Raw genomic sequence first — 15,058 nt, 5'->3', positions numbered from 1 at the left:
TGCTTTCCTGGCTCGATGTGTTTTCAGAGCACTGTGTAGAAAGAGCCACACCAAACAGCACAGCAGCTTCAGGGAGCTGAGAGGACAAAGAGAAAGTCAAAGTGACTGGAATGTGTAGGGCAAAACAGAAGAAAGGGACTCCGGAATGCGCCCCCCAAAATTAGCAGATATTCCTCCTGGGGTTCTGGCTCATTACTAACCTGCACATGTGTAAGAGTCTTCCAAATATGAGGCGGCAAAGGCAGATGCCTGGGAGCTATAAGATCCAGAGCTTATTTGGAAATAAGGATAAAAGGTTAGCACAAACTTCTGGTCTGAAACTAGGTAAGACAAAAAATAAATGTGTTTTTCTCTTAATAAACCATTATTCCAAATAATTCACAATCAAAATAAATGAAGCAGTCAGAAAGTCTAGTGTTGTGCGGAGGACAAGAGGCAGCCAGTTATGAGGACAGATCCATCCTTAAGAGAAAATCCCCTCATAAGAATCCAGGAGTCAGCCACACTGTCTTGATTCATGTGCTCAGCAATAAAGACATTGAAAAACACTTATCAACCAAGTGCTTATTTCACCTGAAGCTCATTATTTTAAAACATTAGATTTTACCCTGCGCTCTGTTCTTCATTTGCCTCTGATCTTATATAATCTTTTTTTGGTAGGTAGAGGGGACAGTAATGTGGTCTGAATTCAGGACTCAGCAGGGATTTACTCTTGCTATCCAGGCACTGGATTACTTGATCTATGCCTCCAACCCCTTAAAGGTAAAATTATTTGTGTGAGTACGTGCACGCATGTACACACACACACACACACACACACACACAGTATTACGGCCATATCCCTTAGCTTCTCTTCTCAAGGCTGGTACTCTACTATTTGAACCACTGCTCCACATCTAGCTTTTTGCTTAACTGGAGATGAGTCTCATGGATTTTTTTGCTGGGCCTGGCTTTGAACTGTGATCCTCGGATCTCAGCCTCCAAAGCAGCTAGGATTTTAGAAGTGAGCCACCAGTATCCCTGGCTTTGCCTTGGTTGTTTTTGAAGTAGGATCTTACTTTATGCTCAGGCCTGCTTGGGATGTGATATCTCTATCTGTACTTCCCTGTATTGCTGGGGATGATGAGGGTGTGCCACTGGGCCCAGCACTGCACTTCCCCCTCACTAGGGTAACAGACTTAGGCCACCATGCCCAGCCACTGAGTGAAATAGAGCCTCATAAACTTTCATGCCCAATGGCCTCACAAGCTGGGCTCCCTCAATCTTCACCTCCAAGGAGCGAGGATTATAGGCACCTGGCTTCGTGGAATCTTTAATGTATCTCCTTGTAGACATTTTTGTGAAGCTGGTTTTCTGTACCTGGTGATTCATCCATGACAGCAATGATTCTGTGTTTTCCAAACAGTTTTTCAGCCCTGAGGCAGTGGCATTCCACTCTTATCACTAAAAGGTTATCCTGTCTAACTGGCCACCTCGCCTTCTTCCTCTAGGCAGAGCCTGCTCCTAGGTCTTGTAATTGTCATATAACATCCCCATGGTTAGATGAGGGCCCAGCATATAATCACAAAGGCAGCTGAAGGAGAGGATCACAGAGCTAGCTTAGTAAGAGGCCAGAACACAGCAAGTGCTGCAATTGGGAAAATGAAGGACAGACAAGAAAAGTAGGAACAACTTAAAAATGCTAAGAAGATCTAGAACAGTCACTTGTGTTTTTGTTGTCATACTTGTATAAGTGCAGTAAATTTTCCAATGACTAAACAATATGTGTTATCATAAAACACTTTCTCAAAATGTCGCTTGTTTTACTGTTTTGTAACTGAATTAATTGATCAACATTTTATAGGCCTAATTTATAATAAGGTGTACCTGGATAGATATAGTCCAAATTACAAAAAAAAAAATAGTTAAGGGGCCAGGTATTTGGCCTACTGGTAAGAGTGCCTGCCTAGCATGCATGAAGACCCGGGTTTGATTCATCGGTACTACATACATAGAAAAAAGCTCAAAGTGGTGCTGTGGCTCAAGTGGTAGAGCTCTAGCCTTGAGAGAAGTCCAAGGACAGAGCTCAGGCCCTGTTAAGCCCCACAACTGGCCAAAAAAAAAGTTCAGATTCTCAGTAACTTTCTGTGTGTGTGCCAGTCCTAAGCCTTGAATTCAGGGCCTGAGTACTGTCCTTGGGCTTTTTCAAGGCTAGAGCTCTATCATGTGAGCCAAAGCACCACTTCTGGCTTTTTCTATGTATGTGGTGCCGAGGAATTGAATCCGGGTCTTCACTCATGCTAGGCAAGCACTCTACCACTAAGCCTAACTCCTGGCCCTCTCAATAACTTTTAAAAAATATTGGGTTTTCTGAGGCTGGGAGTTTGGCCTACTGATAGAGTGTTTGCCTAGCATGCACGAAAACCCTTGGTTCAGTTCCTCAGTACCACATACATAAAAAAGCCAAAAGTGGTGCTGTGATTCAAGTGGTAGAGCACTAGCCTTGAGGAAAACCCACAGTGCCCAGGCCCTGAGTTCAAGCCCCAGGACTGGCAAAAAAAAAAAAAAATACTGGTTTTAACTCAGGAAGCAACTAAGCCAAAAAAGATATCTTAAGTAGAAAGCAGCCTTAAACTTAACCTGTATTTAGTAAACAGTGCCCAGAGACACAAGTAACACCTCAGGAAAATAACCAACCAGATCTCTAAAACAACTGGTAAAGCAACTGGCAGGAAGCCAGTATCAGGAAAGGAAAAAGCAGAGGTAGGGACCACTGTAATAGGTTAAAAGTAACTGGCACACCAATAGTCAATTATAATGCATGAGCTCTGAATAAATCCTGATCGAAGAAAACCAGCCATGAGTTGCGTTGACCTTTTGTGGGGAAAGGGGTAAAACAAGATGGTTAAACAGGATTCTTCAATGCGCGCAGACCCACCCCAACACCACTGTGAACTACTCATACCTGAAAATATCTTTATAAGAGTCAAAAATCCAGGTAAGGGGTCAGACAGTACCTGGCTAAAGCATAAATTGACCTTTTGGAGAACAACTAGAAGAACTCCAATATATATTGTGTAAATATGTTGCACGCTTGAAAAGATGTTTGCAAACGGAAGCATTCAGGGTCCAATGCCACCAGAAATAACAACAACAACAACAGAATTGTATTTTTTAAGAGAACAAAATGCTAACAATTAGTATAGTGATTGTATACAAATATTTACTAATACTCTTTCAATGTGTTTGCATGTGTAAGTATTCCTATTTGAAAACTGGGAGAAAACAAATTCACTTAGAAAGGGAGGGGTTAGTGATAAAGCAGGAGAAAAACCAACAAACACCTAGGACAGGTGTGAGGAAGAAACACACTGATCTTAAACCTCGCACAGCCCAAGCACTGCATGAGCATTAATAAGTTAAGGACATGAAACAAAGGTCACCAGCTTAAGAAATAATTCCCCTATCTTCCAAAAGTTTAAATTATCAACTAAAACTAACACTCCTGGTAACATCACTCATTTCTCAAGAGAAGACAGAAAAGGCTATAAAAGAAACAATTTCCCTCTTCAACAGGGGAAAGTGGTGGTAAATTTGCAACTTTAAATTTAAGAAATGTAGGAACTGGCTGGAAGATCAAGAAAATCAACAAATTCATGAAGACCTGTGAACCACTGAGATACAGATGTGAAGAAATGGCACCCTAAATGCAACAGTTAATTTGTATGGATCTGATTCTACAGAAGTATATTCTCTCTGTGCCCTCACATTATATTTGTGCTGCAGATACTGCTGTAAAGGTATAACCATTAGTGCAGCCCCAAAGTTGACTCTTCCATTTAATAACCAAAAGCTTATTCTGAAGTTTCTTTGTGGAACTTAAAAATTTTTACTCAACATGACTCCTTGATGTTGCCTTTATAATAGCCTAGGCTTCTACAGCCTTTTAAACCTCAATAGCATGCCAACAAATATGCCAGCTCCTTTTGTATGTGACTGCTGAGGTACAAAACACTGCTACCTTCAAAATATCAAATCATGCTTTATTCCATAATCCTTATATATCTTGAATTTGAACTCAGGGCCTCATGCTTGCTCTGGCTTGTTTGAATGGCACTTTACCATTTAAGCTATGTCTCCAGCCCAGCTTTTTGGCTAGTTACTTGTTACAGATGGAGGCTCCCAGAGTTTTATGCCTGAGCTAGCTTCAAACCTCCTCTTCAGATCTCAGCCTCCTGAGATAGCAATACAGGAATAACCAACCAGTGCCTGGCTTTCTTACATGCATTCGTACTGATCCTTTAGGAATTCCCAGCTCTTCTACACCCTCATCCACACGAACCCAAAGGAACATCTTGTCTACTAAAGTTAAAATGAACAGAAAGAGAAAGGAAAGAAAGAAAAAGGAAGAGGCAGGCGGGGATGGGGAAGGGGAAAATCGAAGTAAAGGAAATCAGTCACCTAATATACAGGAATTCCATTCATCCATAGACGGGCCCTCTAACCTGTCCTGTGTGTCCACTCTCTGAAAGAAAGGATGTCCCGGCCCGGGAGTTTGGCCTAGCGGTTAAAGTGCTTGCCTAGCATGCACAAAGACCCGGGTTCGATTCCTCGGTATCCCACATACACAACCAAGCCGGAAGTGGCAGAGACGAGACTGCAACAAGCGACAGAGAGCGAAAGCAAGCAAACGGAGCCCAACCAAGTGGTGGCCTTGGCCGGAGTGAGCGGGGCCGGAGCCAGCGGGGCAGGAGCGAGCAGGGGCAGGAGCGAGCAGGGGCCAGGAGCGTGAGGGAGCGAGCCTGACCGGAGCGAGCCTGACCGGAGCAAGCGGGGCCGGAGCGAGCGGGGCCGGGAGCGAGCGGGGCCGGGAGCGAGCGGGGCCGGGAGCGAGCGGGGCCGGGAGCGAGCGGGGCCGGGAGCGAGCGGGGCCGGGAGCGAGCGGGGCCGGGAGCGAGCGGGGCCGGGAGCGAGCGGGGCCGGGAGCGAGCGGGGCCGGGAGCGAGCGGGGCCGGGAGCGAGCGGGGCCGGGAGCGAGCGGGGCCGGGAGCGAGCGGGGCCGGGAGCGAGCGGGGCCGGGAGCGAGCGGGGCCAGAAAGAGAAGGGGGCCAAAAAAAAAAGAAAGGATGTCCCATTTAACTGCTAAAAGAATGAATTCTTTTCAGGAACATTATGGCTGAAATACTTTACACTGTAACCTCCTATGTATGTATCTGCAAATAAACACACATACTTAATTGAAACACAACTTAATAAAACCTTTCTGAGCTATAGTAGCAAGGAGAGGAGTGGCAGACATATGGATAGACAAAAGCAATAGTCCAGAAATAAACCCAACTTTTTTTTTAATGTAAAAAGGACAATTTACTATTTTCACAAAATGGTGCTAAGACTACATATCTACATGTAAAGAAATATAATTGGACTCTTTCTTCATCGACCTGTAGCTCTTTCTCTCCCCCTCCAAACTCAAGATGGATCCCTGACTTAACTGCAAAACTGAAAACCATTAAACTCTTGGAAAAAACTTAAGCAATAGTTCCTTAAACAAGATACCAAAAGCACATTCAGCAAAAAGAAAAAAAAAAGATTAAAAAGCATATAATTTCTATTTCATTAAAATTGAAACCTTAAACTTTTAAACTTTATAGGGTTTAAAATCTTTAGGGCTGGAGGCCTGACTTAGTGGGTATCTTGGCCAGTGTAGCCAGCTACATTCAAACCCCAGTACTACCAAAAATAAACTTAAAACTCTTATGCACTGCAAACTATGACAATCATACATCTGGCAATATAATATACAAATACAAACTCTTATAACTAGAGAGCTAGACACGGTGGCACACGCCTGTAATCCTAGCTACTCAGGAGATTGAGATATGAAGATTGCAGTTCAAAGCCAGCCCTGGCAGTAAAGTCACTGAGATTCTTATCTCCAACTAACCACGAGAAAACCAGAAGTGGCACTGTGGCTCAAGGGGTAGGACAGTAGCCTTGAGCTGAAGAGCTCAGGGACAATGCTTAGGCCCAGAGGTCAAGTCCCACGACGCGCGCACACACACACACACACACACACACAAAGCAAAAGCAAACTAACAAAAAAACAAAACAAAACAAAAAAACTAGAGAATCCAGTCTTTGACTATTTTCCCAAGAAGATATACAAATAGCCAATAAGCACACAAGGACACATGCAACATTACCTATCAAAAAATGCTAATCAATACCACAGAAGACAAGGAATGGAATGTGAAATTAGACTGCTAGTGAAAATAAAAAAATGGTGTAGCTACTTTTGAAAAACATAGGGTATATGACCCAGCAACACCATTCCTGATCACATACATGAGGAAAATGAAGACCTTAACACACAAAAACTTGAGTACAAGTATTTACAATATTAATCCCATAGTAGAAATAATCCAAGACCCATCAACTGAAGAGCAGTAAATTAAATGTGATTCACCTGTACATTAAGTCATTGCTAGATCATCAAAAGAAACAAAGCAGTAATACATAATAAATGAACTTTGGAAACATTATGCTGAATGGAATAATGCCAGTCTCAAGATGGCGCACTCAGCTCACCCTGAGCTATGCAGAACAGGGAAATCTAAGGGAAGAGAGCAGATTGGTAGTTGTGAGGAATGGGATGGAGGTAGGTGGAGGAAGCAGAATGACCGCTAATGAGGGGGTTTCTTCCTGGCATAACATTTCTAAACTTAGGTCATAGTGATGATTATAGCAAGGCACTGTACTAAGCCTTTAAATCAAGAGGTGATCGAGTGATTTATTTATTAAACTCTAATGAAACTATTAAATACTTAGCTCCTTTCTAACAATGAAAAAAAAAATCCTTGGGTCTGGGAGCATGGCCTAATGGTAGAGTGCTTGCCTATCCTGCTTGACAGCCTGGGTTCAATTCCTTGGTACCATATACACCAAAAAAGCTAGAAGTGGTGCATCGCTCAAGTGGTAGAGTGCTAACCTTGAAAAAGCTCAAGGACAGTGCCCAGGCTCTCAGTTTAAGCCCCAGGACTGGGGGGAAAAATCCACAACATTTTTTATTTCATCTCATATAAAAGTACAACACAAGTTGTGATCCTTTAAATTCATTCTACAGCATTACACTAATTTGGAAACACTGTCATGAGTCCCATTACTCTAGAACTGATAGCTACTGTCTATTATTCTCAAATCACCTTACAATCCTACTCACTCAGTTACCATAAAAAGTCCAGATCTATTTCACAATTGTGCATTACCATATTGCTTTATACATTACACATTTTCTTATCCCTTCATTCACTTATTACCCCTCAATTCATCTTCTGCATTCTATAACTCCTAACAAGCAAGTTTAGCCAATTATACTACCCCTTATCTTCCTTCAAATGGCTCACATTGTAACATACACAGCCTCACTGTCATCATTTACTGACTTTAGCACCTATACATAGATTGACTCTTTCAGTATCTTTTTTTATTTTCACTGTAAGTTCTGGGAATGGAACCCAAGGTTTCAAGAATGTTAGGTAAGCACTGCACCACTGAGCTTACACGCACATCCTCACTTTCATTCACCATCTTCAGTCCACATGACTTTGCCTCTCAATTCCTCAGCAGCTCATTATCAAGATTTTTTTCTGGGCATTATCAATGCTAGTAACAATTTCTCTTGGGAAATATCAGCTCCTCCACTCTGACCCTCCTTCCTGTTCCAAGCCCTCAATCTTTAGTAGGAGTTCACTTAACCTTTGAGCCCCTACAATAACTCTTAGATGTTCTCACCCTTGCTTCCTGCACACATCATATTTCATCCTTTATTGTTGCTTTTCCAAACACACCCTTCAGAAGCTTCCTTCCCGGAATCCCCTTCTTTCTCTTGAATGGACCTTGGCTAGGCCACAGTACACAATTATTGATTTATTTTATTTTATTTTGCCAGTCCTAAGCCTTGAATTCAGGGCTTGAGTACTGTCCTTGAGTTTTCTCAAGGCTAGAGCTCTACCACTTGAGCCATAGAACCACTTCTGGCGTGGTACCCAATTATTTAATCAAATACAATTCCAGGTGTTGTCATGGGGGTGCTTTAAAGATGTGGTTAATATCTACAATCAGTACAGATTATCCTTGCTCATGTGGGCAGGCCTCCAAAAAGATGAAAGGCTTTAAGAGAGAAAGCAGGTGATGAAATGCTGTCTCTGCACTGCTCCATTAGCTCTTGCAGAAGAATTCTCTACCTGCCTCCTCTATAGACTTCAGACTCGCCAACACACGTAACAGCAAAATTTTTTGAAATGTCATTCTATCTGGCTATCTGTCCTCTAAATTTCCTATAGGTTTAAATCCTCTATATGACTGTTATATCTGGCAAAACCTCACCCCTGGAAAAACCCAACTCTGCCTTACCAGTTGAGAAAGCTGGGAGAAGAGGAAGATCACAAAACCAGACTGACTGATACTACTTTAAAGATTCCAAACCTTAAATGTACAATCAATATTCCTGACAAACTGCTTTAAACTCTCCATACACCCATCCCACTCTGCTCTCCCAAATCTCCTGCTTCTTTTGAGAAAACAGAAGCCAAATAGATGAAAACTACCACTATGGCCGCCTTCATTTTTAACCACAAAACTTCCTTGAAAGGATGAACTCCGATTCCTCCTTTTCAATGGGCAGTACCTCTTCTCTAACAAGAGTCAAAAGCTCTCTGCACTCTACCTCCCCTTTCCTGAATATTCTTGTTTTCATTCTCACTTTTCAGGCCCTACTTTTTTCTTTACCAAGCCTATTTGTTCCATACTTCAGAGCTATCTTTAAAGTCTTCTACATTCACTCTGTCTACATTTCTCTTAAACACACACACACACACACACACACACACACACACCCCATAAACTTTTACCCAACACACACTTCATAAACTGCTTTTAATCAACTTTAATCTAAATTGATGAAACTGTTCATGAGCATTAACTACTCCCCACATAATCTGTGTTTGCTTCCTTATCTATAAAATGGGAGTAACAGTGCCCAGGGCAATCATGCAATATTTTTAAACAACTTACTTATGCAAAACTATTATGGGGCCAGTGGTTTGGCGTAGTGGTAGAGTGCTTGTCTAGCATGCCTGTAGATCCGGTTTCGACCCTCGGTAGCACATACACAGAAAAAGTCGGAATGGTGTGTGGCAGAAGTAGTAGAGCTCTAACTTTGAGAAAGCCCAAGGACAGTGCTCAGGCCCTGAGTTCAGCCTCGGGACTGGCAATAATAACACGATTACTATCAGGGTTCCCTTGGATTCTAATCTTGTTTCTAGCTAACTTAATGAACAGGTTCTTGAATAGTAAATTTTTTCAGCTTTTTTAGAAAGCTGGGGGAAGGAGAAAGGATGAAAATCAAACTATGCAATCTCCAGTCAGCAATGAGATAGTTACTGTCAGCTGAGCATCTTCAGCTATCATATAATTTCATAAGAATGAGCTATTATCTCAGACTCAAAAGTGTCAGCTGGGCACTGACAGCTCACACCTGTAATCCTAGTTACTCAAGAGGCCAAGATCTGAGGATCACTGTTCAAAGCCAGCCCAGGCAAGAAAGTCTCCATGTAACTACCAACATGTGCTATCAAATGAACAAAGACATTACTTTTCATATATTTATTTCAATGTGATGTTGTATTTCAAGATGTTATTTGAGATGAGTGTAAGGTTTGCCTTTTTGTGATTTGGATTTTAATCTGCACCACACTCTCAACTATAATCAGAAGTCAGAAAGGACATCTTAGTGCCTGTAGATATTATTTTGAAAGGCTGGGCAAGACAAGAAGTCCCCAAATGCCTGATGATGGCTAACAGTATTTGCTTTTCTGTTAGAACAAAGACACTTATGCTGGTGGCCTTGTCTCCAGTCAAGTTACACTCAGAAAACTGAAGATAGAATCTAACTTTGGTGTAGACATCAGGATTCCACTTCACGCCCCACCCAGTTAAGTACAGTGAACTCTCCTTAAATACAGTCTGGTTAAAGTCAGTGGTATCTCATAGCGCCCCTTTCTCAGAAAGGAACCAAAAACTCCACGTACTACTATACCCAAAGACACTACACAGACTGTGCTGTTGACTCATTAGGCCTTCAACAAAGCTGCAGTCTTTACAAAGACTCCAGTAAGAGTCTTTTAAGATTGTGAAGGCCTTATAAAGGCAGTCATTTTATAAAACTTTTCTCAGTTCCTAGATTCCTATTCCTTCAGATATATCAAGTTAAGCCTATAAAAATCTGGATAATTCTGTCTAGGAAATGGTGAAACAATGTTATATCAGGGAATGTGGCAAATTCTTTCCTTTCAATATTTGGTATCGAACTATGCAAATTTTAAAGTAGAGGGCATTACTGGTCTAATTTTTTTTTAACAAATAATCTCAGTCAATTCCGACCACATAAAATTACTAAATGTTAGTAACTCTACCAAGAGAAGCCAAGGGAAACAATTGGCATACCCTAACCAATTCACATGTAGACTGAGCATTAGTGATTTTAGATTTGCTCAGTATTTTGTACTCATTAAAATACATAAAAGCAACCACTAAATTTTCCTGAATGCTTGTATCTACCACCCAAGTACCATACCAGTCCCAGGCACTGTACACACCTTACCTTATTTAACAAGTTCATGAGGTTATGTGCTATTACCATTCTCACTCAGCAGAAAAGAAAGCAGGCCCAAATGTGTTACATAACCTGAAATAACTTGTCCCTCCAAAGTATCTGGCCTTGGAACATGGATGAAGATTCAGGATTAGCCAAGGATCCACACTAGCTATCTCTCAAATCTGGGTTTCCAAAGAATCAGCAGATTTTGACAAAATCTGATATACTATCATAGGATAATAAAAGAAATGATCCGCAATGTTTGGATATAATCCATTATAAACATAAAAGAATGGCAACTATTAGGTTTTCCAAGTAGATTTTGACTAAATACAGCCACTTTAGAGATTTTCAGTGGCAAGAGATACCTTCTCATGTATGTTTTAAAAGAGCATAAACTCACTGCTACTAAGCAATGTAACTCCCACCCTTGACCGTAAGCTTGAGCTAACATTTATTTTTAATACTTGCACAATTTCTGAGAACACTCCATCAGAAGGCACAGTGCTGTGAAACAAAGTATATCTACTAGTCAAACAATCTCTAACTTATGGTAAAGCTTTTTTAAGTCTGCATGCTGGAGTTAAAAAAAGTTGACAATTTGCTTCTGGAAATTATAGAAGTCCAATTTTGATTGTTCTTGACTGGGGCTTCCCATAGTCACCCAAGACATCTGTCCTATCTTGTATTTTTTAAAGAAATTTCTGACAGCCTCCATTTACAGTTCTAAAGCCAAATAGGATAAGCTGCTTGCCCAAAGCTCCCGAGGATGTTGATGTGGATGTACAGAATGAACTAAGGTCTAATTCCTGGAGAATGTCATTTCAATACTCCTGAAAATTCTTCTAAGAGTAAATTTTCTTAAATTAGAACACATTTCTGAAATGGAAGTTCTGGCAACTGACATTAGCCCAAGAATGCAAAGCTATTAAATGTTCAGGTAAAGAGCTCATGACTAAGACAATAAGCATCACAACCCACAAATGATTCGCATGTGAAGCCACATGTTATGATGACTTCTGATTGCCACATGAATCAGAAAGCAAGTAGCCTTTGACCTGACCAAAAATCTTCAGAGAGATGACATCTTAATGTCATACATCATACTTCACGTGCAATCAAAAACTTCTCAACCATGCAGATGACTCAACTACGTCAAAACTCAACCCACTGGCAAAGCAAAGTAGAAGCAGATCTTATTCAACCCCTTAATTACCATTAGGATGGTTTATGATTGGTATTTAGTAACAAATTACTTAAAGCTGTTTCACTGAACATCTATTATGTATTCAAGGTCTCTTCCATTATGGTATGCATGAAGCAAATAGTTAAGATTCTAACTATTAATTTTGGCACAATTTATTCTTGTCCAAACTTTCTTTCCAAGAGACTGTTCCTTAAGCACCCAAGTGAGTAGGAAGGATTACAGCTTCCTATTCTGCCAGGGCAATTAGAGGGTGTTCTTTTCACCCATTACAGGAATATATTTATAGAGAACCCATGGCCTGACTTCCTTTAAAACAGTTTAGAATGGAATATGAAATGATTGCAAATAGGCATGGGGTTTCCTCTTGGGGTGATAACAATGTTCTGTAATCATTTGGGGGTGACAGATGTCAAGCTTTGTGTGTATACTAAAGACAACTCAAATGTACACTAATGTAAGGATGAATTTAACACATAAGTTCTCAATTTTTTAACAGAACTTAGAAAACAAAATTATGTGACTGGTTCTGTGCATAGCATGACCATGAGCTACTCACAAAGGATTTTATCAGTAACCTTATTAGAATCTAGCATAGAGTAAATAGGTAAAACAACAAAAGATTGGTGCCTTCAGACTTCCACCTCTTAAGTTGTTTTCTTATTTATTTTTACTTCACATCAAATAAGCTCACTTGGAATTCTTTCATGTCCAAAGTAAATGCCAAGATGTACTTTAAGTAGTGGAACTGTGCTGTAACTTAATCTTGAGTTTTATACTCAGTTTGCCAATAGTATTCACACAAGTTAAAACTTAGAATTAACATTTATAGTAAGCTTTTCTAAAGCATTATTAATCATTTCTAAAATATTGTTATTCAAATATTTTCAATCATACATATGATAGGTTGTTTCTTTTGACTGTTTCTCTATGTAAAGTAGTAGCCAAAAATAAAAAGGGAAATGCAATCATTTGGGCTCCTACTGTGTCTGGGTGTGTATATATTTACAGTTTGAGAAATAAAATTTGGACAAGAAATTTTGAGATAATTTCTGATTTTCAGATTAAGATGCTTAGTCCATATGTATATTCACTGCTACCAAACCACATGACTGTATTAATCATATGAAAAAAAACATTTAGACAAGGTTTTATTTTAGGATAATGGCCTTGAAGTGATAAGGAAAAGATTTATACTAAGTGATTCTAAAGCCAGTAAGGTTTTTGCAGACAATGCATTATCTGAACTGATCAGTTAGCCATCTGGATGTCATCATGAAACTTCTTAAACTTCGTGGAGAACTTAAGAAGGTTCCTTTTGAAGATTTAGATTTTAACAGAATTAAAGGATTTGGATTTTAACAGAATTATAAAGAGCTGTTAATCATGTAATAGTTTACTGAGCACTTACTGTATTTCTGGCTAGGTGGTTAAGAAACAGGTATTAAGACAAGCCTGTCCTCAAGGAAATCCCAATCTGACAGATAGGAGATCAGGTGCTGTAAATAAACATATTTAGTGGTATGCCTGACAAAACCTAAGTATACGGTTAACCACAGCCGTACAATCTGGAGTACCCATTATATATGACTGTTAGTCTGAAAAAGATAAAATTCAAGAATAAAGATAGTTATATAGAGACCACCTATTTCCTACTATTACATTTGATGTTTCAGGTACATTACCAATTTAAAAAAAAAGGCTAAATGACCCAAAGAACAATCTACCAGCTGTAACATACATCTCTAGATAATCATTTCGTTTAAAGGTGCAGCTATTATATGTCAATGTATCTTCTACCATTTAAGGATACTTCTTTTCCTTTAAACCTCTCCATCTGGATACAGTACCAAGCTGTTGCTTCTGCGGAATGAATGAAATAAACAGCTGTCCCGATTGACAATGGGCTTGACAGCCCACAATTCCACTGGGAAAAATCACTGGGTTTTTAGGCGTAAAAGACAGTAACCCCCAGGGGCACTGACACTAGGTAGCCAGCCAATGTGTGACTAAATTCATGATCTGATGGAGGGTACTTTCAGAAATAATGCCAAAAGTGTTCCTGATAGTACTTCAAAATGGGACTTGGTTCTACCATTTTCTGGCTGCCAAAAAAAAAAAAAAGCCCAAGAACAAGACAAAGAGCCGGTGGGGTGGGGTGAAAAAGTCAAAAGGTCATAGCCACCAAATGACCCTTCCAGAGAAGCGCGCGCAGGCTCCCGGAGCTCGCCCCGAGCTTCACACACCGCCGGGCGGCCTGGGGACCCCGGCCGGCCGGCGCGGACAGGGCGCTGGGGACCCCAGCCTTACCCCGCGCCGCTGCCGGCGTCCGCCCGAAGACGTTAGCACAAAGAAGCCACCGAAAACCACCACACGGTCTCGGGGCCCGGACGGGCGAGAGGACCCGGTGACGGGTCGACCGCCCCGGGGAGGGAGACGCGAGCCAGGGCGCCGGCGGGCGGAGGTGGCGCCTGGGTCCCCGCCGCCCCGCGACCCGGTGCGGCCAACTTGCCGCCCACCTCCCCACCCCATTTTCCTTTCCCGACGTGGAGGCGGGACGCGCGCGACGAGGGCGCGCGGGAAGCGGCGGGTGGAGATCCCGGCGGCGGGCCGGGCCCGGGGAACGCCGGCGGGCGGGCGGCGGGTCGTCGGGGTCCCGCGCGGCCCCACGCCCCCCGGCCGGCCCCCGCCTCCGAGCTGCCATTGTTCCTGCGGCGCCCCCGCCCGCCCGCGCGCCCCCGCCCCGCGCGCCCCCGCTCCCGGGAGGGGGTCACGGCTGTGAAGAAGGCGGCGGCTGCAACAATAACATAAACACGGCGCGGCCGCCGGTCGACCTCGGGTCCGGCCCCGGTCGCCGGACTCACCCGCAGCGTGGCAGACGACGACAGGGAAAACCCACGGCGGAGACCCGCGCCGTCCGGGCAGTCGCCGTGGCCGTTACCCAGCGCTGGCTTGTGGCTCCGTGCTCAGGGCCGCGTCGTCCGGCCTCGTCCACTCCGCTGAGTAACAGGGACGCGGGCCGTCACCGCGCACGCCCGCCCACGTCATCGCGCAGGTCCCCGCCCCCGCGCCTCCCGAGCGGCCCCGGGGCCCGGATTACGGGGGCGTGGCCAGCGGCCTGGGGGCGGGACTTCGCGAGTGGGCCCGGAGGACTCCCGGAGGTCGCCTGGAGGCGGGGCCCAGAGCAGAGCCTGAGAGACTGGCGTGCGAGGGGCGTGTCC

The 15,058-nt window shown here is 42.8% G+C and overlaps 1 protein-coding gene across 3 annotated transcripts in view; it reads right to left on the bottom strand.

Moving 5' to 3' along the window:
* Mapk8 (mitogen-activated protein kinase 8) overlaps window positions 1-14,853 on the bottom strand; it is a 72,465-nt gene extending 57,612 nt beyond the window's left edge. For all 3 annotated transcript variants that reach the window (XM_090346755.1, XM_090346756.1, XM_090346757.1), the window contains exon 1: window positions 14,702-14,853. The gene's annotated coding sequence lies outside the window, so the exon portion shown is untranslated. The remainder of the gene's footprint in view (window positions 1-14,701) is intronic.
* Between the last annotated feature and the right edge of the window lie 205 nt (window positions 14,854-15,058).

This window comes from Megascapheus bottae, chromosome 15 (genome assembly GCF_031878675.1).
Source record: "Megascapheus bottae isolate mThoBot1 chromosome 15, mThoBot2.hap1, whole genome shotgun sequence".
NCBI lineage: Eukaryota > Metazoa > Chordata > Mammalia > Rodentia > Geomyidae > Megascapheus > Megascapheus bottae.
Note: the sequence above shows the minus strand (reverse complement) of the source record. Positions and strands in the feature narration are given on the sequence as shown.